Source organism: Nuphar pumila, chromosome 15 (assembly GCF_984573655.1).
Source record: "Nuphar pumila chromosome 15, dmNupPumi1.hap1.1, whole genome shotgun sequence".
Taxonomy (NCBI): domain Eukaryota; kingdom Viridiplantae; phylum Streptophyta; class Magnoliopsida; order Nymphaeales; family Nymphaeaceae; genus Nuphar; species Nuphar pumila.
In genome coordinates this window covers 8801907-8825108 of record NC_143263.1, presented here as the reverse complement: position 1 = coordinate 8825108, position 23202 = coordinate 8801907, and the positions used below count along the sequence as shown (strand labels likewise).

Here is a 23202-nt window from a genome sequence, read left to right as displayed (position 1 = left end):
TGGATCGGCCCAAGAACCATGGGCGGCATCATCAGCAGCGGAGGCCGCATCGGCATGCGTCGGTGGAAATCACCTCCGGGCTGAGGCTGCGAATGCATATGCTGCTGTTGCTGCTGCCACTGATCACCATACATCATCTTCATCTCTGTGCTACCTCAAAACCATAACTCTGCCGTAATCCTAGATCGTCGGGAAATGGCCCTAGAACAACACCTCCTTCATTGAGGAGTCGACTCGGGTGAACGAATAGCTAAGCAGAGACCCTAACCCTACGGACACAAACGATGCTTGTAGAAGAGAAAGGGAGTGAGGAAAAAACCCTCATTTTTAAATCGGGGTTTGCCGGGCCGAATTGCACGTGTGACAACTCAATTCACACGCATGAGCGGGCGCGAACCCCACTGAGCTGGGCTTGGTCCGGACCGCGACTGAGTGCTTGTGCGGTTGTGCGAGACCAACTTTTTTACCGGGTCCAGACCTCCTCGGCCGCTGGACCTAGGGTTCGCAAATGAGCCTAGCTTGGGCTCAGTTCGTGAGTTCATTAGCTGATCACGAGCTGCTTTGTTTTTCTCAAACAATTGCTTTTTAAGGCTCGATAATATAATATATATAATAGGCCTTTGTTTGTTACCCTCGCCAGTCGCCATTACTTACAAATACTTTTTTTTTCTTATTTTAACATGTAACATACGTATAATACATGTTTATGTATATCGAGCTAAATGAAACAACACATGGGATTAGCAGCTGTTGTGCTCTTCTCCTTTCAGTTCGTTCTAAACTGGTAATATTTTCAGCTCGAATATTGGTTGAATCGCTGAAATATGAAAAGTGCTACATCATATGTAATTGCCTTGGCCTAAAATATGACATTTGAATCTATATGGCTCCATGATTACAAGCACACAAAAACAACACTTCAATAATCTTCAAGTTGATTCTCAACTGGTGGGCAATATCACAGCGCCAAGCCATTTTTGTGTCCTTGGTCTCTTCCTTCCATCCATATATCTATGATTTAAATGCCCCAAGAATGAATAATTTACATGAGCATGTAAAAAACAGCGAGTCATTTGTATAAGCATGCCATATAACAGTATCTTGTATGTCGCTCGACATGCACAAGGAAGCAATGTTGCCTGTCCTGACTAAATGGTGTTTTAGTAGAGAGACACTCGTGGCAATGCGTGAAGTGTGAAGCAAGCGAACAATTTTAGTTTTGAAAGGCAAGCTGGGGTGAGGCAGACCCCTACCAGATATCTCTTAAGCCCCATGTGGCAGAGGGATTCGAACCTGGGCCTTCAGCTTGGCACAGGACCCCGCTTACCACATGGGATACCACCTCGGTGGTAGCAAGCGAACCCTATATGTGTGAAGTGCCAAGTATTTAAGAAACATAAGAGGAAGCAAGTACGGTGTGAAAATTGAAGCGAGTATGAAGTGACATAAGAAGAAAAGTTGTCTTTATTTAAACATATTTTTAGGCCCTTTTGCCCAGAAAAATACTCATCATATGAAGGTTTTGCAATAAAAATATCTTTAAAAGAAATTTGTATACCATGAAACATCAATAAAAGTTATGATTTTATATTGGAGGAAGTCTGCTTCCTATAAAATTTTGGAAGCATAAAAGCACATGGTTTTGCACTTAGGAATCGAGCTTCTGAGTTTTTTAAAAGCTTCTAGTAACTGTGGATCATCTATAAAAATTGTATTTTGGATTTTCAATCTCCTTGATTTGAGTCTCCAATGCCATGCTGGATCATTCGAGTTCATAGCTACCCCAAATTTCCAAAATCCTGTAGATCTAAGCAAAAGAATAGGATTTGTTACCTCAAAGGTTAGAAGAATAGATGAGAATGCATAAATCACATTTATTCACCTCAATCATCGAATATCCACCTGCAATTTTGCACGAAAATCAGACTGCAGAGTGATGAACCCCTCAAAACCCATCATATTCCTTGGAAATCCTAGTTCTCACACCAAAAAGAAAGAATGACTTACGGTGTGTTTAAGGGTAAAAAAACCCCTTATAAGTGAACAAGGTCTGGTAAAAAATAAGAACGGCTGCTAGAAAATTCCTGCAGTATCAATATCATGTGATATACATGAGACACATAAGATACACCTCTAAACTAGTTTCAGGTGTCTCAAGTCGGTTTTGCCTTGAAAAAGTTGTGTTTCGTAACATATTATATGATACATTGTGACTTTCACAACACTGCAAGACAACCAATAGTAGAAATATAATAACAGAATAAGTCAATAAAATCTTTTCTTTTCTCATTTGTTCTCCGATACTTTTTTAGTTTCCCCTGATGTAGAGATCATTGTGGGACATAATAATAACTACTTTATTCAAGTTGATAAATAATTCTAATTGGTTATGTGTTCTTGTTCTTATTTTGGTACAATCCTTTTATATTTGGTTGCAAAATTGTTTTGATATTCTGTGAGAAATCAGTGTTGGGGATATTAGAGAAATAAGTTCACAAAAAAGCTAACATATTGGAATCATTATGGTTTTCCCTCATTTTAATAGGCCAAACACATTCAGATATTTGAAAACCTTGCCATACCTAGAACATGAACCTATAATAATTTAGAGAGATGAAGTGAATATCCATTATATAACAAAGTTATGGATTATAAGAAGTTTCTTCTTCACTGGGTTGTTTACTATGTCTAGTGAAAGTAATCCATAGGCTTTTCATACACTATATGAACTGGTTATATTAGATTTAGATATTTCTATCGAACAAAATTTATACAATTCATTTTTATTTCGTGTCACAAATTTTCAAGTCCTTGAGTGGTTTGCCCATGCTGGTAGGGACGACTCGTGAACTTCACCAAGCTGAATGAGCATCAAGAGTTCGAAACCCACGGGTGCATGTCCCTTGCTGCAAGGACGAAGCTGTGTATACTCCCTGGTGTGGAAAGGGGACCTGGGGTTTTTATAACAATCATGTCACGAATAAGCTAGGTGGTTTTCCCTGGTTGCCCCCCCAAAAAAAGTCCAGGAGTATTTTGTTTCATTTGGGTTTCTGACTTTTTCTTGTGGTTATGCTTATAGCTATTTAATGAGACATGGTTCATGGAAAATTTTATTGAAGGCTAATATGATGTTTCAATAAAAAAGAAATTAATTTTGGAGATGGAGAGAGACCATATTATTCACAACTGTCATTTTAGTAGAAGTTCCCAGGGCTTCTTGTACTGCAAAAGGAATAGCTAGAAACCTTATAACTTAGAATGTCATATTGTATCCAGGAGGGCCCAAGCCCTTTAACTAAAACGCTTACTTGAAAAGGAACAAAACTTTGGGTAGGAGAAAAGCAAGCTCCATGAGCTTCATAGAATAAGTGCTGATAAAATATCAGAAGCTTTTAACACAATAAAAAATCAAAGCAAGCCAATTTGAGCTCCAAACAAAACATTTGGTGAGTTCTTGCATTCAAGGAATTGCCAGAAAGAAAGGAAGAATATCTTTATATATACCAATAGGTGAATGTAAGGGGAAAGGGGACACCTTTTTTTGGCATCTATAGGCTGCTGCACGTGTTAGGGCCATATAGAGACTGGTGCGCATGTTTAGCAGATTTTAAGGTTGGGTCTACTTATAAGGGGGTGTAGCTATGTCACATGGGTACGGGTACGGAGGGTACGACACGACAATTTCAAACAATGCGGATATATATATATATATAAGAGAGGAAAGAGTTTGAGTCTGGATCCACATATGATCCAGACCCAAACTATTTCCTCTTTTTATATGAGAGGAACTCTCTCTCTCTCTATCTATCTATCTATAAGAGAGAGGAAAGAGTTTGGGTTTGGTTTCACGTACTATGTCACACGGACTCGGCTAAGGAGGCGCCGCACCGAGTCGACACGCCCCGATACGGGTGCGGCTTCGGACTCGGCCCGGACTCGGTCAACGCAGAGTCAGACTCGGTCAACGAGTCGAGGCCGAGCCCGTCTACATTTTGGACTCGGTCAACTTTGACCGAGTCCAAAAATGTCCGTTTTGATGTTTAAAATATGTTTTGGATCGTGGTCGGATCGGGTCCGGACCCGACCTAGATCCAAAATTCATCTGTAACCGAACCCTAAAAGGGGTTTATCGACAGGGGGAGGGGCTTACCCTCTCGATTTTGCCTCTCCCCCTCAGCCCCTGCAGCTTTCTCTTAAACCCACATCGGCGATCCAGACTCCGACGACGGTACGCACAGGTGCCAGCCACCGTCTCCCCCTCCGTCAACACTCAACAGGTATGTCGACCCTCGTGCACCCTATGCTCGCAGAAGAGGGGCTCGGCCCCTCTTTGTGCCTCCTCTTCACAAAGGAGGGGCTTGGCCCCTCCTCGTTTCGCTTATGTCAGGCAGCCCCCCCCCCTTGCACCCGCTGCTCGCAGAAGAGGGGCTCAGTCCCTCCCTGTGCCTCTAATTCACAGAGGAGGGGCTCAACCCCTCCTCGTTTCCCTTTTATCGCAGGGGTAAGAAGTAGGAGTGGGGGAAGGAGGGGGCTCGACTGACAGGACGAGTCTTACCCCTGTCGAACAAAAGGGAAACGAGGGGCTCGGCCCCTCCTCGTTTCCCCTGTTGCCTTTAGCTTTTTGGCAATGGCAAAGCCCCTACCACTGATAAGGTTCAGCAGGGGCTTGCCCTGCCCATCCTTTTAGCATCAGATAGGGGGTAAGCCCCCTATCTCGAACCTGGTTTGCAGAGGAGGGTCTGGTTTAAACAGGGGGAACGAACCTAGAGCTCCTATTACTATTATTTTGAAGTATTTATTAACTTTATTTTATTTACTTATTTTCTTTTCAGTTTTCACTTTTCAGATATAATGGTGAGTTCTAGCGGTAGTGTCAATACATTTGGTTCAAGTTCTAACCCTGAATTAGAAGTTTCTCAACCACTTTGGAGGTTTGTGACAAAAAGGGTAAAAGCTAGTAGTGGTGGTGGTGGGAATGTGTTGTTTCATTATAATCTATGTAAGACTGTTTTCACATGTTCTTATACGCGTGTGAAAGCACATCTTTTGCATATTCGTGGTCAAGGAATTAGGGCATGTTCTGGGGTTGATAAAGACATGTTAAAGCAATTAAAAAAAGAACAAGAGGAAGCTGAAAGGAAGAAAATTGCAGAGATGAGAAGCGATTCGATTAATTTGTCTTTTCCTACTGCTAGTGATATACAAGAAGAGCTTTTAAAGAAAAGAAAGATGGAAAGCAATAAAACAATACAAGCGTCATTCAAAAACATGACAAGAGCAGAAATTGATAAAAACATTGATCGATTCTTTTACTCAAGCTCAATTCCTTTTAATGTAGCTAGAAGTCCATACTGGAAAGATATGATTACATCTTTGTCTAATTGTAATTTGAGTGGTTATGTGCCTCCTAGTTCAGAAAAACTAAGAACAGTCATTCTTGCAGAGGAAAAAAATAGAATTGAAGACTTGTTAGAGACCCAAAATTTTGCATAGAAACGACATGAAGTGTCAATTGTTTCTGATGGGTGGACTGATATACAAAGGCGACCACTGATAAACTTCATTGCTTACTCACTTAATGGGTCAATCTTTTTGAAGATTGTTGATGCATCTGGAGGGTTTAAAGATGTTGAATATTTAAAGAGATTATTTGTTGAAGTGATAAAAGAAGTGGGTGAAGAAAGTGGTGCAAATCATTACTGACAATGCTCCAGTTTGCAGTCGTGCAGGAATGAATTTGGCAAGTAAAGATACATATTCACATATTTTTTGGACTCCTTGTGCTGCACACAGTTTAAATTTGACACTTAAGAGTATATGCAATCCATCAAAAGATGATGCACATGCACATGAAATGTGCTTATAGATTGAGGAAATAGAGCATGATATTCAAAATATTAGAAATTTTGTTGTAAACCATCATCATGCTCTTTCTATACTTAATAGGCATTCTAATCTCAAGTTACTGAAAGTTGTTGAAACTCGTTTTGCTTCTCTCATTGTTATGATAAAAAGAATTAAGCAACTCAAGAATGCATTGATGATCATGGTGGCTGATCAAGATTGAGATTTTCATCATACTGAAGATGATTTCAAGGCTCAAGCTATAAAAACATGCATCTGTGATGATTTTTGGTAGGATAAAATTACATATTTTGTTGAATTTACAGAGCCTGTTTGAGAAATGTTGAGAGAAATTGACAGAGATGTACCCATGCTTCATAAAATTTATGAAATATGGGACAATATGATTGAAAAAGTTCAAAGTATCATTTTTAAACATAAGAAAAAAGATATTGCACTTGATGATTCAGAATTTTACAATCATGTACATTCAGTTTTAGTGAGAAGATGGGATAAAAGCAATACACCTTTACATTGCATGGCACACTCTCTCAATCCAAAATACTACGCAAAAAAATGGTTGACAGCAGGTGTTAGTTGTGTTTCTCCAAATGAAGATCCTGAGATATCAAGAAATAGAATGATATATTTGGGAAGACTTTTTAATGATCCTCACATGTTTAAGGTTGTAAATAGTGAGTTTGGCAAGTTTTCTACTGGGAGATTTGATTCTTTAGCAGTACTTGTGGCAAGGGACGAGGAAGATCCCCTTAATTGGTGGGCAACATATGGATCAGAGACACCAAATCTGCAACGTCTTGCAATGAAGTTGTTATCTCAACCTGGTACATCATCTTGTTGTGAAAAAAATTGGAGTACATATGCTCAAATTCACAACATTAAAAGAAACAAACTCACTAGTAAAAGAGCAGAGGATTTGGTTTATGTTCACTCAAATCTACGATTAATTAATCGCTGCACCAAAGAAGAGTATATGTACTTTTTTTCTTTGTATTCAAAGTTTGTATTTAAATATTTGTATTCAAAGTTGTAAGTTAGATACTAATATAGTCATTTTTTGATGTTGTTGTGGGCCATCCAAGAATTGGGATGTAAATCCAGAAGATTTTGACTTGGAGGGAGAACATAATTTACATACTCTCAACATGGACTACCTCGATCCTGTTCTTCCCTCTAATTTAGACGATGTGGTAGATTTATGATAAGTTTTGTTGTTTATCACACTCACAAGCTTCTTTATGTGTTATATTTTGGTAAGTTTGTGTTGTTAAGAATTGCTTTTTTATTTTTGCTTTAAATTTTACAATCTTTATGTGTTAATTTATTGTTATATATAATTATATATATTTAAAATATATATATTTATAATATATATTTTTTAATATATATATATATAGTCGAGTCCCTGTGTCCAAATTTTTTCAAATTACGCCGCACCCGTGTCGCACCCGCACCCGCACTCATGTGACATAGTTCACATACAATCCAGACCCAAACTATTTTCCCTCTCTATAAAATAGAGGAAAAAGTTTGGATCTGGATCCACATAGGACCCAGACCCAAACTCTTTCCTCTCTTTTTAAAAGGGGAAGGTCGAAGGTGCCTTCCCCTTTTTTTGTTCTCTCTCGCACAGGGCATTTCCCCTCTCTCTCTCAGAGGAAGAAGAAGAAGAGGCCCACCCTAAGAGGTACACTTCCTCTCTCTCCCCCTCTCTCTCTCTCTCGGGCATATTGGAAGGAGGAAGTTGAAGAGGGTTTGCTCTCTCTTTCTTCTTCTCTTTTTTTTCTTCCTCTTCTTCCTTTCCTTCTCATCCTCTTCTTCTTTTTCTTAATCCCACATCATTTTTTTTTGTTTGGGTCGGGTTGGACCCAACCCAGACCAGCATGTACCCGTGTTGCGTCAGGTACCAGTACCCATGTCGAGTCATGTCGACATGGGTACAACTACCTGGTTATCGTGTCTATGTCACATAGGGGTGTAGGAGAGAGAGAGAGAGAGAGAGAGAGAGAGAGAGAGAAAACATTCATCATTCAACATTACCAAAATACATCCAACGGAATATTGGATGAGAGAGAAACATAAGAGTAAGACAACCACAATCTAGATGATGACAGTGCACAGTTCAGAGTACAAGCAAATCCAACACCCCCCGTCTCTACTATGTAATTTAAGAGTCAGATACGCATCAGACATAACCCGTTGGCAAAGCCTTCCAAAATCGAATTTGATGCCCCTGAAAAATATGTCGTTTCTTTCAGTCTAGATCACCTACCATGCTTAAACCAACCATACCTTCCACAATAATCTCCATTTTTTTTGTGTCGTAAAATCATGGGACTAAGCAAAAGGTCCCAAATAACGAAACTCGAACGAGTTTGAACAGACGGTGCACCCCAAGTTTGAAAAAATAGGCCTAGAACGACCGTGCAAAACCAAAATAGGTGAGTTGTGTCCTCTACTGCCTTCTCGCAAAGAACACACATGCTGAGAAATTGAAGCCCCTGTTTCCTGACATTAATTTGGGTTTGCAGACGATCCAGAGCCATTAGCCACGCCAAAGCTTTTGCCTTTGGAGCGGGCCCCTTACCCCATATACAAAGTCCATCCCGGATGGCAACAAGGAATGGTAAACTTGCTTAATAGAGAACTTATCTCCGCTCGTCATGCCCCAATGAAGCCACGGGCGGCCATGACCAGGCCTAAGATCCCTGCCATTGAATAAGTGAAGTGTCTTCCGCCACTCCAACTAGAGGGACGAATGGCACACTGAACTGGGCGTCGAAAGAAGGGAGTCTGGTAGACTATCATATTTTTGCCTAACAAACGTAGCCCAAGGAAATGGAGATGTGGAAGCGACCAAGGCCCACTTCAAGACTAAAACGATGCTCCTCTTTCTCAGATCTGGAGTCTCCAAGCCGCCTCGCTGCCTCAGGAGAACGATTTGCTGCCAAAAAACAAGCGGGTACTTTTTGTGAGATGCATTCCCAGACCAAAGTAAGTGCGAAAGCAAACGGTTAATTGTTCGTTCTACTGTCGTCGGTATAATGGACATGCTCATACGAAAGTCTGGTAATCTGGCCAAAACATGGCAAATTAGCGTCAATCGTCCCGCAAAAGATAAATATCGGGCCTTCCAAGACTGCAATCTCCCTTGCACCCTCTCTATAGTAGACATCTAAGATGAAGGTCCCGACGACTGCAGTGAGTGCAACGATAGACCTAAGAAACAAAAAGGTCAGGTATCGGGCAGTTGAAGATCCTTGCAGCAGCCTATTAGAAAAGAGGGTCAGCATTAAGTAAGACCAGAGCGCACTTACTCTCGTTCAGGCGAAGGCCTGAAATTACAGCGAATACTTTAATAATGAAGCACAACCTGGATATTTGATTAACATTCGCATGACCAAATATTATATTATCATCTGCATATTGAATTGTGTGACCAACAAAACCAAGAATGCCCAAGGAATCCAAGAATCATTTTTGTTCTGCCCTTTTCATGAGAATAGGTAAACCCTTTGCCGCGATATTAAAAAGGATTGGGGCTAGGAGACAACCCTACCGCACACCTCTAGCCAACTTGAATTCTTCCCCTCTCAGTCCGTTGATGCAAATCGACAACACGGATTTCGTGAACAGCTCCTTAACTCATGCTATAAACCGGCTGCCAAACCCCATATTGTTAGAGATTTAAACAAAAAATCTCATGTTAGACTATCATAAGCCTTGTGAAAATCCAATTTTAACAAGAAGTACGGTGCTCCGATCGACTATAAAGAGTGAAAAAGCTCAGTTGCACAAATAAAGGATTCTTCCACACTTCGACCCAGAATAAAAGCCCCCTGGTTCGGAGAGCCAAGTTGATCAATGACAGCGCGCAACCGATTAGCCAACACCTTACATATGATGTGATACAAAGCACCCATCACCGAAATCGGCCTAAAGTTGGATATGTCTGACGCCCCTTGCCTCTTAGGAATCAAAGAGATGACTGCCACATGGTATGGTTTAGGCAGCCTTGCATTACGATAGAATTCATCGAACAAGTGGAGCAGGTCGGCTTTAACAATTGACCAAAAAGCTTTGAAGAAGTCTACGTGGAAACCATCAAGGCCTTGGGCATTCCATCCCGAGAAGCCGCTAATAGCATTAGAAATCTCAGCTTCGGTGAATCAAGCCCGTAGAGGAACAAATTTGTTTGCCACCAACCGCTTATAACCCATATCGGCGATGACCCCCCCAAAACCTACGTCGGTTGAATACAGCCTGAAGAAATAAGAAGTAATAGCTGGCAAGCAATTTTGCTGACCAAACTTGCATCCATCGATCTCGATCGAGAGAAACCAGTTCTTATTGTACTTATTTGATGCGTTCATATGAAAAAATTGTGTATTATCATCGCCATTAGCCAACCATGCAACTCTGGCCCTCAATTTCCATCTAAGCTCATCTCGCGCTCTCCATTTTGCAACAAGGGCAGAGAGGACGACGATACGCTCTTGCAACTGAAGCACTTGACCCTCCGGCACACCAACAAGATCGACCTGACATTGGGCCAAAGATGAGAGCTCAGCTTCCCACTGGCCGATGAACCTAAACTTGTTCAGGTTATTAAAGCTGAGGCATTCCTTAATACGTTGCCGAAGACGAAAAAGCTTTACATGGATGCGGATGGTCACCCAAGATCCTGTAGCAGGTTCAACCCATGATTGTCTAACCAGTTGCTTAAAGTCTGGCACACGAAGCCACCACTTCTCAAAGAAGAATCTACGACACACTTTGAAGCCTGTGCCCCAAGAAACAGTCAGTTGTCCATGATCGGACATGGTCCGTGGCAGCATGCATGCAGTGATATCCGGGACAGCGTGAAATAGATCTGGTGAGAGAAATACACGATCAAGTATCCGCAAGCAAGGGTGAGACATCATATTTGACCATGAGAATTGCTCCCTCACATGAAGTACCGAGTAAAACTGGTTCCGCCAAACAAACTCTTGAAACCCCCTAATGGAGGAGTTGAGAAGAACCGGCAGACTAGAATCTTGCGTGGACAACAGACAATTGAAATCTTCTCCTAAACACTAAAGAGCTCCAAAAGTAACCAAAACTCGGTCCAAGTCAGCCCAGAAAGTTGGTCGCGAGGCTGACACGACAGGGCCATACACAAAGGTGAAGACGACATCTTGTAGCGACGGCAGCAAGTTTGCAGAAAGAGAGGTGGAATAATGACCACTATCGTCACCTTAAAAGAAGCTTTCTAAAGAACCAGGATGCCCCCAGCAAACCCAACGGCCGGTTTAAAAGAATATGTCGCACCTCTCCATAAGTAAGACACCACTGATAACGAAATATCCTCCATTATGGTTTCACAAATTGCAACGACGTCCGAACTTTCATATCTAATCCAATTAGCTAAAACAAGTGATTGCGGGAGCAATTCATGCCCCTAATATTCCAAATGCACATCTTCATGATAAATAATCAGGGAGCACCCTAGTACGCCTTTGCCTGACTGAGCGTCGAATTGAGCTGGATCCATCTTCTTTAAGTTGGGCTTGCGAACGGGCCAATGATTTAGCTCTACGGAGACTATTTGCGACCCTGACCGCCGATCGTGCCTAACTGAGCGTCGAACTGAGCTGGATTCATCTTCTTTAAGCTGGGCTTGCGAACAGGCCAATGATTTAGCTCTACGAAGACTATTTGCGACCCTGGCCGCCGATCGTGCCCGAGTGAAATCTGCACACTCTTAGTGCTCGCGCAACCTCTGCAAAGGACATACCCTATATGAGGAACATGTCATCGACCCCCTGTGACCCACACCCCGAACTTAATGAATCTGGGCAAGGTTGTGGATGCACAGGTTGCAAGCAAGAGACCTCCGAGGCCCCCTGAACAAATGCTCCGAGAACCTCCACGAGACATCCCCCGTCTTGATCGAGCAGGCAGTCCGCCGAACACAGAACTTGAGTTTGTTGCGGCATGCAAGGTGAAAACGAGATAAGAGAGAGCATTGCCTACATCACCCATAGACATCCCATGGATGGTCAGATGAGGCTCGCCATGTTTAACAGATTTTAGGGTTGGGTCTACTTATAAGATGCGGCATGTAGGGTGTAGGATATGAGAGAGAGGGAGAGTGTTACATACATGCACACGCCAAAACGCATACACAATACACAACGCATGGATGGTCACACAAGGGTCGTGTCATTCAGATGCAGAGAGAAGAAAAATATATCGAAACACATCCACCATAGGCTGGTGCTTCACATGCACTATACACATCAACGTGCAAGATGTTGGGTATAGTGGTCATGTGCTAAGAGAGAGATGCACACGTTGAAACACATCCAACATAGGATGGTGTGCTTCAAATGCACCGTACACATCCATGTGATGCCCCATACACGTCGATGTGCTAGATGTTAGGTACAATGCTCATGTGTTGATGCATCACATGCACTCTAGTGAAAGATGTCCATTTTGGAAAGGTATACTACATGAACATGTTGAAACACATGCACCATAGACATCCCATGGATGGTTACATGAGGGTTGTGTGATTCACATGCAGAGAGAGAGAGAGAGAGAGAGAGAGAGAGAGAGAGATCCACCATACACATCTTATGGATGGTCACATGAGGATGGTTTGATTCACTAGAACCATACACATTGATGTGCTGCCCCATACAGATCGATGTGCTAGATGTTGATATTGGGTACAATGGTCATGTGCTGACATGCATCACATGCATTGTAGTAAAGGATGTCCATTTTGGAAAGGTGTGCTACATACACATGTCGAAACACATGCACCATACACGTCCCATGGATGGTTACAAGACGGTTGTGTGATCCACATGCAGAGAGAGAGAGAGAGATCCACCATACACATCTTATGGATGGTCACATGAGGATGGTTTGATTCACTTGCACCATACACATTGACGGTTGTGTGATCCACATGCAAAGAGAGAGAGAGAGAGAGAGAGAGATCCACCATACACATCTTATGGATGGTCACATGAGGATGGTTTGATTCACTTGCACCATACATATTGATGTGCAACATGTTGGGTACAGTGGTCATGTACTCATGTGTATCATACGGACCATAGTCATGAGAGAGAGAGAGGAGTGTAGTGGTAGGTTTTCTTGGGTTGCGCAGAGAGAGTTGTCACACGTGGAATGCATAAAAGAGGGGAGAAGTTTGTATTGGCATGCAAAGATGAAGCAGTGGATCCAAGTCATTTGTGCTATGTGCCTAAGACAAAAAAGTTATTGAGTGTATGCAGGTAGGCCATGTGCTTTGAAAGCGTGTGCATACTTTGGGTTCTTCACATTCTTTTGGTCAGTTGAGGATGGAAAATGAGATGAAGGAGATAGAGTTGGTGATGTGGCTGCAACTGGTGTATGGTGGGACATGTGGACTGCATGCAAGAGGTAAGAGTTTGATTCACCAAGCCTACTCTTGAGTATTTGAAGATAGGGTCTATTGTTTAAAGTTGTTGGGAAGTGAGGATGAGTATAACTCATCTATGTCTTTAGTGGCAATTCTCATGAGACATGCATGGCGCAATGATGAGGTCTCTCCCGACATCCTAGAGTGAGAAATATGACTTATAGAATACCGACTCATTCATAACTGCAGCTCCTAAACTAACTCTAGATATCCTTTGTGAACTCATCCAGCCAATCTAGGTAATACAAGTCTCCCTTCTTATGACCAATCCCAATCCTCCTTCCTAATAGTTAATCATGCATAACATAATCAACAAAAAGAATGCCAAGAGAGACCATCATTGCACCATGCTTGTCTCATGCACAAGAACTGTCACTACAAACATAGACGAGTCAGACTCACCATCACTTCCTACCAACTTTAAACCATAAGCCCTATCTCCAAATACTTAAGAATAGACTTGGTAAATCAAACTCTCACCTCTTGTATGTAGTACACATGTTCCACCACTCAATAATTGCAGCCACATCACCAACTCTCTCTCCCTCATCATATTTTCTATGCTCAACCAACCATGTCATCTTAGGGGCAAAGGCATGGCGGCAAGTGGTTATTGTGCCCTCGGATGAGTGCCTTGGTGGTCTAATCTACATAGGATGGATCCCTACACACTGATGGTGCAGATCAAATGCCCAATATGAATACAGGTTGTGGTAGGCCAAGGGCCGGTTACCGGCACACTCTACGTGCAAGGCAGAGATCCGATAGGCTTCGGCAGTCTTGAGGACGTATGCAACCCTTATGACACTCATGGGAACACCCAAAGAGAAGGGGGTTGCTACTAAAGCTAAAGAGAGAAAGAGACAAGATAGACGTGAGAGAGAAAAGAGGGATAGAGGAAGACATTAAAGAGGGAGAAGGGAGAGACGAGAGAGAGGAGAAGAGAGAGACATGAAGGAGAGGGAGAGATGGCTTCACATCAAAGCTAAGGGGAGAGAGAAAGGAAAGAAAAAGGAGAGAAGGGAGGAAGAAAGAGAGAGAAAAGGAAGGAGGGGGAGATGGAGAAAAGGAAAGAAAGAGAGAAAGGGAAGGAGAGGGAGACGTCCAAGAGGGAGAGAAGGAAAGAGAGGGGGAGACAAAGCTAATTAACTAAAAGAACCAATATTTTATTTATGCATCCTTAGGCTCTCTCATAAAGTCTTTATATAGAGAGAGGCCCCTTTATTTGGATTTGGGTCACCACATGTTGGGCCTTGGATCCTATACCAACAATCCAACCCAATAAAGCAAATGACAAAATAACCAAAACCAAATAGCTAAATGACGACCAAAAGTTAATGGCTCAAAGTCATGGGCGTCTATGGCCTAGCCAGGTGAGCCTGCGCCTAGGGTGTGTGAGGGTGAATCCTTACGGGTCGCATCAACATGTGCTCTCTCTCTCTCTCTCTCTCTCTCTCATATCCTACACCCCCTTATAAGTAGACCCAACCTTAAAATCTGATAAAAACATGCACACCAGCCTCTATATGACCCTGGCACATGTCCAGCAGCCTATAGATGCCAAAAAAAGCATCACACTCCCTGACACATGTCCAGCAGCCTCTATATGACCCTAACACTTTATTATTGTTGTCAATATTCACCAAGACAAATCCTTAAGAGGGGGCAATTAGTAACTACAATCAAGTTTCACATAACTTTGTCAATTAGAAAGTTTGTCCTCAACATCCACTTAAACATATTAACATAATAGGGTTGAATCTCTTTAGAGAGAAGATCTTTTGTCGCATGGTAGCCTGATCCAATCCCCTTATGAAACTTTCATTATTAGGTTAGTTATATACTTCACAAGTTTTTAGTGATTCACATGGCATTATTAAATGATACAACGCATTAGAACGCCCTTGTTGACCACCCTTTACTCCGACATCATCTAGGGTTCCTTGAACAATGTGATATCTCACACCAGATAAAACCTTAGCCCTTCCTCCTCTTACTAATACTATAGAATGTTCATGCAAATTATGTCCAATACTAGGTATATAAGCAATGATTTCAAATCCAGAAGTTAATCGTACTCTAGCGACTTTACATAAAGTAGAGTTTAGTTTTGGGGGGTGATAGTGGAAAAGTTGATAGATAAGTCACCCTTACTATTGTAATGAGATATTGCGGAAATATAAAGAGTGCATGCAAGCACTTACAACAATGAATAAAAGAGACAATATCACAAGTCCACAAAGGGACAATACAAGCATAAGCCTTTGAGAAGGCAACAATATAAAAAGCCTCTTATTGAGAAGAGAGAAAGCTCTCAAGAATGAGAAAATATACAAGGGGATCACCCCTATTTATACAAAAGGGAGAGGAGAGAACATGAGGCAAAATGCCTCAAAAGGGAAGCCCAAAAGGGGGCTCCCATGGAGTCGTTGGGAGCCCCCAACGATCACATTTGTGACCGTTGGGGGCTCCAACGACTCTATGTTGGAGCCCCTTTTTGTTATTTAAAAAATACAAAAATTAAAAGGAAAAAAGAAAAAAAGAAAAATACATTTTAATGAAAACTGAAAATAGTTGTTTTCTAAAACAACTATGTGAAATTACAAAACTACCCCTATCGGGTATTTTGTAATATACAGAATATATATATATATATATATATATATTAGATACATTTTAACACCCCCCCTCAAACTTTACGAGGAGATGACGGAAAGTTTGCCAAGAAGAAACATGAAGCGAGGAGCCGGAAGAGCTTTAGTGAAGAAGTCCGCCAACTGATATTCTGAAGTGACATACGGAAGAGCAATAGTTCCTCGCAAGAATTCGTCACAGACATAGTGGCAATCCATTTCGATATGTTTTGTACGCTCATGAAAAGTATGATTGCTCGCAATATAGATGGCACTCTTGTTGTCGCAACATAGCTTTGAGGCTTCGGTGATATCAACTCCCATGTCTTTAAGCAAACTGCGAAGCCATACAAGTTCCATTGTCGTGGTTGTCATAGCCCGGTACTCAGCTTCAGTGGATGATAGTGAAACTTTCTACTGCTTCTTGCATCGCCAAGCAATCAAAGAGTCTCCTAGAAAAACACAAAAACCAGTAGTTGAGACTCGATCATTGGGATTACCTCCCCAATCTGCATCAGTATAAGCAAGAAGATTCAAGGAAGAAGAAGAGGATAGAAATAGCCTTTTATTGATGGTATTCCGAATATAGCGGATGATTCGGAGAACAACACTCATATGCACAGTTGTAGGAGCATGGTGAAATTGGCTAACACAGTGAACCGCATGAGTGATATCTGGTCTGATGATGGTTAAATAGGTAAGAGACCCAATGAGTTGTCTGTAAGGTGTAGGATCTTCCAGAAGAACCCCATCCTCCAACCGCAATTTGGCATTAATAACCTCGGGAGTCTCTACTTTCTTATCATCAGAAATCCCAGACTTAGAACATATATCTGCAGCAAGCTTCATCTGTGACAAAATATATCCTCTAGGAGAATATGCAACTTCAATTCCAAGAAAATATCTGAGAAAACCTAAGTCAGACATATCAAAATTATTTTTTAACATATTTTTAACATTAATAATACTATTTTGATCATTCTCAGTGATGATCATATCATCAATATAAAGCAACAAAATTACGATACTAGAACCTGCATGTTTAACAAAAAGAGCAGTGTCAGTATAACAAGAGTGAAATCCTAACTTTATCATGATATCACTGAAACGATCATACCAAGCCTTAGGAGCTTGTTTAAGGCCATATAATGCCTTCAAAAGCCGAAGAGTTTGACCTTGCTTAATATTTATTCCGGGTGGCGGATCCACATAAACTTCTTCACTTAAACTTCCATTTAAAAAAGCATTTTTTACGTCAAGTTGATAAATAGGCCATTTTTTGGTTGATGCAACAGCTATTAAAGTCCTAACACTGGTCATTCGAGCTACGGGAGCGAATGTTTCTTCGTAATCAATGCCATATTCTTGGGAGTATCCCTTAGCAACTAATCTAGCTTTATATTGTTCTAAAGAGCCATGGCTTTTAGTTTTAACTTTGAAGACCCAGCGACAACCGATAGGTTTTTTGTGTGAGGGTAGATTAACTATTTCCCAAGTATTGGCCTTTTTTAGCGCATTAAGTTCAACTTGCATTGCTTCAACCCAATGAGGTATAGATTTAGCTTGATTATAGTGTGCCGGTTCAAAATAAGAGTGTAAGGTTATTAAACATGCCCGATAGTTGGGAGTTAAGGAATCATAGGATACAAACCTATTTGGGGGTATTGATATTCTAGAAGAATGCCTAACTTGTGGTTCCTCAGAAATTTGAGAGTATTTTTCGAGGGCACTAATAGGATTTTCTTGATTTCTTCTTGAGTAAACATTTATACTGGTATCGCTATCATGAACATTTATATTAGAATCACTATCATTTGAGGGTGTTATGTCAAGAGGGGATACCTCACGAGAATCATCAATGTTTTCAAGAAAATCTTCTTGTATGTCATCAATAAGATCATATAAGAATATATAGTCAATTTCATTTGTTTCTTCTAGTTTATCAAAACCATTTTCTTCTTCTAGAAATGTTACATCTTTTGAAATATATAATTTATCATTCTTAAAATCATAACATCTATACCCTTTTTTATTTTCACCATATCCTAGAAAAACACATTCAATTGCTTTTGGAGATAACTTATCCCTTTTGTGTGATAGGACAAAACATTTGCAACCAAAAATACGAAGACGATTGAAATCGGGTGAAAATTTAAAGAGTTTTTCATAGGGAGAAGCATTTTTTAACTTAGAAGAGGGCATTCTATTGATTAGATAGGTTGAGGTTAAGACGGCTTCGGCCCAAAACTTCTTCGGAATATTCTTAGAAATAAGTAATGTTCTAGCGGTTTCAATAATATGCCTATGTTTCCTTTCCGCTAGGCTATTTTGTTGGGGAGTCCTAGGACATGACTTTTGATGGCAAATGCCATTTTGGGTTAAATAGTTTTGGAATTCGTGAGATAAGTATTCGCCACCGGAATCGGATCTTAAAATAGATATGTTACTTTGAAATTGATTTTGAACCTTTTTATGAAAATCTTTAAAGAAAGTAAATACTTCCGATTTATGACTAAGGAAATAAATCCAAACATACCGAGTAAAATCATCAATAAACGTAACATAATATGAATAACCCCCTTTAGACATAACCGGAGAAGGCCCCCAAACATCCGAATGCACCAATTCAAAAGGCCTTGATGAAAAAAAGTTCTAGTTGGAAATGGAATAGACTTCATTTTTCCAAAAATGCAATCTTTGCAATTAATTTCTTTTTCCTTACAAAATTTGTTTCCAAAAGGAAAGAGATACATTTTGGAATAACTTGGATTACCAAGTCTTTTATGCCAAGTTTCCATGTTTTTTTCTTGGACATAAGAAAACAAAATTTGTAGGGAGATCAAGATGGTCCATATAATAGAGGTCTCCCTTTCTATGGCCTTGCCCAATCCGCTTCCCGGACCGGAGATCCTGCACAAAGCAACCATTAGATGAGAAAGATATTTCACATCCATGGTCGGCAATTTGAGAAACCGAAAATAGGTTTAAATTTAGTTTAGGAACAACTCTTACTTTTGGAACATAAAAAATTTGTGAATCTTTAAAAGAGCCAATACTTGAAATTTTTAAAAAGGTTCCATCGGCCGTAGAGACACAAGAGTCCTTTGAATTGGTGCAAACATCAATAAGTGCATTTTCATGAGGGGTCATATGAAAAGAAGCTCCGGAGTCAAGGATCCAAGAATACGTACCGGGTGAAGATGATGAAGCAATAGCCGCACCCGATGTGGAAGAAGAAACTTTTAGCATTTGTTGGAGAGCCATAGATATTTGTCCAAGAGTTTCTTTGATGTCATTGTTCTTGCCTTCATCTTCTTTGGTGGTGGTTTCCTCAAGAGAAGCCACTTTAGAATTGAAGGTTCCAACAAGCTTAGGACAAGCGGGTCTAATGTGACCTGGCTCATTGCAATAATGACAAACAATCATTTTTCTTCCTCCATTGTAGTTTCCTTGTTTCCCAAAATGAGGAGGCTTATAGGTTCTAACATTATTACCCGGTTTGGATACGGCAAGGACTTCATCAACATGCTTACTCATGCCAAGCCTTGTCTCCTCTTGAGTGATTTCGGCAATAGCATCCTCAATAGGAGGAAAAATAGATCTATGGAGAAGTGAAGATCTCACTTGCTCAAATTCGGGACGTAGCCCAAAAAGAAATTGAAACAATCGCTCTTGTTCCATTTGTTTTTGCCTTAAATCAATATCTTCCATAGAAACCCATTTTGGCTCCAAGAGAGCCAATTCATCCCATAGTGGGTTTAAAGCACTATAATAGTCTTGAATGCTAGAATCACCTTGCTTGGTGGTTCTAATCTTTTCTTGCAAGAAGTATGCTCTTGCGAGATCCTTTTGGGTACACATACCCTTCATAAAGGACCATGCATCATTGGCTCTACGAAATTTAGCTATATTAGCACATACCTTAAGCTCCACATTATTCATAAACCACGCAAGGATTTTTGCGTGATTGCTTTCCCAATCTTCCACTTCCTTTTGATGACTTTCAATGGCCTTGAGGCGAGCATCTCCTTCAAGAGCCTTTTCTTGACCTTCTTCAATCTTCGTGAGCATAAGCTTTGGTTCCGGAACGGAACCCATGACAAAACCTCAAAGCTTCTTCCCTTTGAGATTATTTTCCATTGCCGATGCCCACATCATATAATTCTTTCCATTGAGCTTGAAAGAAAGATCAATCTTTGTCTCCATGATGTTGCCAAGAAGTGAGAAGATATCTACTAGATATGAAAAACACGAACCACACCTTTCCTTCAAGAATCGAGTGGCTCTGATACCATGTAATGAGATATTGCGGAAATATAAAGAGTGCATGCAAGCACTTACAACAATGAATAAAAGAGACAATATCACAAGTCCACAAAGGGACAATACAAGCATAAGCCTTTGAGAAGGCAACAATATAAAAAGCCTCTTATTGAGAAGAGAGAAAGCTCTCAAGAATGAGAAAATATACAAGGGGATCACCCCTATTTATACAAAAGGGAGAGGAGAGAACATGAGGCAAAATGCCTCAAAAGGGGAGCCCAAAAGGGGGCTCCCATGGAGTCGTTGGGAGCCCCCAACGATCACATTTGTGACCGTTGGGGGCTCCAACGACTCTATGTTGGAGCCCCTTTTTGTTATTTAAAAAATACAAAAATTAAAAGGAAAAAAGAAAAAAAGAAAAATACATTTTAATGAAAACTGAAAATAGTTGTTTTCTAAAACAACTATGTGAAATTACAAAACTACCCCTATCGGGTATTTTGTAATATACAGAATATATATATATATATATATATATATATATATATATATTAGATACATTTTAACAACTATCACTCTGCAGAACCGTACATGAGATTTTCACCTCATACGGCTCCTCATTTAATTATTTCAAAGGGAATGGATCATTTTCGTCGTTCAAGAATCTCTACCCTTCTTCCACTCCATTTCAAAGAGTAACTAGGACCAATTCAATCATGTTTTTGTGTTCTAATTGAACACTTTTAATTTTTTATAATGGTCAAAGGAGAAGATTACTCTTTTTACCAGACATACGCAAACCAAATCATGATCTTATAATCTTACAACAAGAGTTTTTTCTCGATTAATCCCGTTGTCCATCATTCTTTGTGAATCAAAAAGGACCTTTTCGAGTTTGAATCCTCCATTTGGAATCTGATTTTTTTCTTTCTTTCTCTTTTTCTTTTATTAATTTCCACAATTCATTAAGACCCATGGGTTTGAACTTGTAGAACCTGATTTATTTTCTCATCGAACAAAGTGTGTAAAATAAATTAGATTGATTTTTTATCAAAAGTACCATGGAAATCCTCTCTCTCTCTCTCTCTCTCTCTCTCTCTCTCTCTCTCTCTCTCTCTCTCTCTCTCTCTCTCGCGCGCGCGCGCGCGCGCACGCACACACACAAGTACAACATTTGAATCATTTTTCTTTTGAATGAATCGATATTATTACATTCCACTTCTTTTCTGACACCTCCTAAGGACAATCCTGAATTGGATCTCAAACTGATGAGTTGGTGTGAGCTTATCCATGTGGTTATCCACTCTTCTAATAAGAATCACCCCCCCCCACACACACACACACTGTCCACCCTTGATTTTCTGGCTTCCCTCCTCTCCTCCTGCTTCTCCTTCCCCTACCTCTCCCTCATCCACCTCATCAAACCCATACCTCTCTCCTCGCCTCCCCCTCTTACATACACCTCCAACCCAAATTGTCTCTCACTCCCACCATGTTTACTAGACCAGTGTCTCCAAACCCAAATCAGATAAAACCGTCGTCATCAATGGAAAGAAAGTGGTGATCAATTACATCAATGACAAAATCACTACCACCGTATGAGTGGAGACTGCAAGGGTGGTTTGGTTGACGAGAAATATGAAGGGCATGAGATGAAGATGTGGGCAAGGGGTAGCTAACACATACAACAATACAGGATTCATAAATGATTCAACCAAACACCTCATTTTCTCTCCTTGTTCTTGTTTTTGTTTGAACCATAGCATTTTTGGTTTTTCGTTCATGAGCAATAAGTACAAATACACCAAAAGATTTCAAACCAGGGCTCCGTGTTGCTATGTTATGAGAACTCTTATCATATATACTATAGAAAAGAAAGCTAATTTCTCCCTCATGTTAATAATGCTACTCTTCTTCTTGATTTTTATAAAATTGTGCAGAAGAACTCAATGTCATTAACCTCAAGGCAACTCACGTACCAAACCAGCGTGGGAAGGGCAATTGAAGATTTGAAGTAAAACAAGCCTTTTCCAATTTCACTGGAATTTTTTTTGTTCAGGAAGAAAGAAGATTGTGTGTGTAGGCACACACGCGTGCATCATACTTATTTGGTTCACAGGGCAAGAAAACTACATCAAATTGAGGACGACATAGATGCTTAATCCAGAAACCAGTCTAATTTTTCATGAAGCATTCAATTTTAGCACCTAAGACACGAAAACGCAGCACAAAGGAAACCCTAAAAAACCCGTGATCGAACCAATTCACATAATAAAAATCCGATTTCAAACAGTAACGGAAACACCCCTCGACATAACCAAGAAATCAGCAACCACAAACTCAAAACCTAAACCCTCGGATGCCAATTGATTAAGAGAAACAAACATATAACCGAAAGAATCATCCAAGAACACCAACTGTCATAAGAAGGCGGAGCATTGTCGTGCATGTAATCAGCATGTATCGGCCTGTGAACCATGGGCGGCATCATCGGCATAACTCGGTGGAAATCACCTCCGGGCTGAGACTGCGAATGCATATGCTGCTGTTGCTGCTGCCGCTGATCGCCATACATCATCTGCGTCTCTGCGCTACCTCAAAACCATAACTCTGTCGTAATCCTAGATCGTCGGGAAATGGCCCTAGAACAACACCTCCTTCATTGAGGAGTCGACTCGGGTGAACGAATAGCTAAGCAGATACCCTAACCCTACGGACACAAACGACGCTTGTAGTTGTAGAAGAGAAAGGGAGTGAGGAAAAAAACCTCGTTTTATATCGGGGTTTGCCGGGCCGAATTGCACGTGTGATGACTCGATTCACACGTATGAGCGGGCACGAACCCCACTGAGCTGGGCTTGGTCCGGACAGCGACTGAGTGCTTGTGCGGTTGTGCGAGACCAACTTTTTTACCGGGTCCAGACCTCCTCGGCCGCTGGACCTAGGGTTCGCAAACGAACCAAGCTTGGGCTCAGTTCG

The 23202-nt window shown here is 40.8% G+C and overlaps 1 long non-coding RNA gene across 1 annotated transcript; it reads right to left on the bottom strand.

Moving 5' to 3' along the window:
* Positions 1–1446: 1446 nt before the first annotated feature.
* Positions 1447–22914, bottom strand: LOC149814392 (uncharacterized). The gene is made up of 3 exons (XR_016427961.1): positions 22642–22914; positions 1883–1902; positions 1447–1807 (listed from the first exon to the last, which is right to left on the bottom strand). It is a non-coding gene; the product is annotated as an uncharacterized LOC149814392 (long non-coding RNA).
* Between the last annotated feature and the right edge of the window lie 288 nt (positions 22915–23202).